Below are 1852 nucleotides of genomic sequence, written 5' to 3' on the forward strand. Positions count from 1 at the left end.
TAGCAGAAGATGGCCTAGTCAGCCATCATTGGGAAGAGAGGCCCCTTGGTCTTGCAAACTTTATATGCCCCAGTACAGGGGAACACCAGGGCCAAGAAGGGGGAGTGGGTGGGTAGGTGAGCCAGGGGACGTGGGGAGGGTATAGGGGACTTTGGGGATAGCATTTAAAATGTAAATGAAGTAAATACCTAATAAAAATTGGAAAAAAAAAAAAAAAAAAAGAAACCAAAATCAGGTGTTCGCAGCCTTCCCTGCGCTGCTGCTCTCTCTAATGCCAGCGCCACCTTTCTCTGGCTAAGCTTCAGCCGAAGGAGGGGTGGGGGTAAGTAAGGAGGTGCTCATACCATGGCTCCTACAAAGCAGACTGCCCGCAAATCCACTGGCGATAAAGCACCCAGGAAACAACTGGCTACAAAAACCGCTCGCGAGAGTGCGCCCTCTACTGGAGGAGTGAAGAAACCTCATTGTTACAGGCCTGGTAATGTGGCACTCCGTGAAATCAGACCGCTATCACAAGTCCCCTGAACTTGTGATTCGCAAGCTCCCCTTTCAGTGTCTGGTGCGAGAAAGTTGCTCAGGACTTCAAAATAGATCTGTGTTTCCAGAAGGTAGCTATTGGTGCTTTGCAGGAGGCAAGTGAGGCCTATCTGGTTGGCCTTTTTGAAAATACCAACCTGTGTGCTATCCTTGCCAAACGTGTAACAATTATGCCAAAAGATATCCAGCTAGCACGCCGCATACGGAGTGCACTATGGAGGGAAACATTTATAATTACTTTTTGTCATGCAAGACACTTATATAATACATTATGTAAAATTAGGTATGTTTTTCACATTTTAAAAAGTTTGTTTTTTATACATTTTTTTTTTAATTTTTATGTGTGTGAGTACACTGTAGCTGTCTCAGACCCATCAGATGAGGGCATCAGATCCTGTTACAGATGGTTGTGAGCCACCATGCAGTTGCTGGGAATTGAACTCAGGACCTTTGGAAGAGCAGTGAGTGCTCTTAACTGCTGAGCCATCTCTCCAGCCCTTAAAAAGTTGTTTTTTTTGTTTGTTTGTTTGTTTTAAATTTTTTATCTGTTCTTTGTGAGTTTCACATCATGCACCCCAATCCCACTCATCTCCCCATCCCCTCATATCCAGTCTCCACCCTGGCAACCTGCCTTCCAACAGAGAAAAGAATCTCATTGTGGAAGTTGTAGTATGTCACAGTGTGTCCCACAGTAATATACCCTTTGTATACTTTTTTGCTTTTGTCACACTTCTTTGCTTGCAAATGTTCATTTCAGGCATCTGGTTTCTGCTAGTCTTTCAATACTGGAGCCTCACTGGGACCCCTCTTGGATATTCAGTTGTTGCCTTGTATTATGGAAATCTCATGGTTTTTGGATCTGTTGGACCAGCCCCTTCCTGCACTCCAGAAGTTCATTGATGGGGTAGATTTTGGGGTGAGCCCATTCAAAGCTCTGAATCTGAACCTAGAGGAATCTGAGCTGGTCAGCCCTCTGTCTCTCTCACTCTCATGCCCTCAGACAGGATCACCCACAACCTACAAACCAGGGCCAGAGCTACCCTGCTGCCCAGCTGGGGTGCAGGGTCCTTTCTCCTAAGTGTTACAGCTGGTGAACTGGTTACAGGGTCAGATCTCCCACTGTGATGACTTTGGGCTAGCTGTCCTGCCTGCTGTAGGTGGCAAGGGGTGGAGCTGTGTGTATGTGTGTGGGGACAGCTCTCCTTTGCCTATGTTACTGCACAGCAAACAGGGGGCAGGTCCAGCTCTCCCAGGTTCATGCCCTCAGGGTCAGCTTACCCATGACCCTGCTACCAGAGTCAGCTCTGCTCTGCTG

General features: G+C 47.1%; 1 pseudogene; it reads left to right on the top strand.

Annotated features, from left to right (window-relative positions):
* The first annotated feature begins 345 nt into the window (after positions 1-345).
* On the top strand, positions 346-1437 carry LOC110332973 (annotated as a pseudogene).
* The last annotated feature ends 415 nt before the right edge of the window (positions 1438-1852 follow it).

This window comes from Mus pahari, chromosome 15 (assembly GCF_900095145.1).
Source record: "Mus pahari chromosome 15, PAHARI_EIJ_v1.1, whole genome shotgun sequence".
Lineage (NCBI taxonomy): Eukaryota > Metazoa > Chordata > Mammalia > Rodentia > Muridae > Mus > Mus pahari.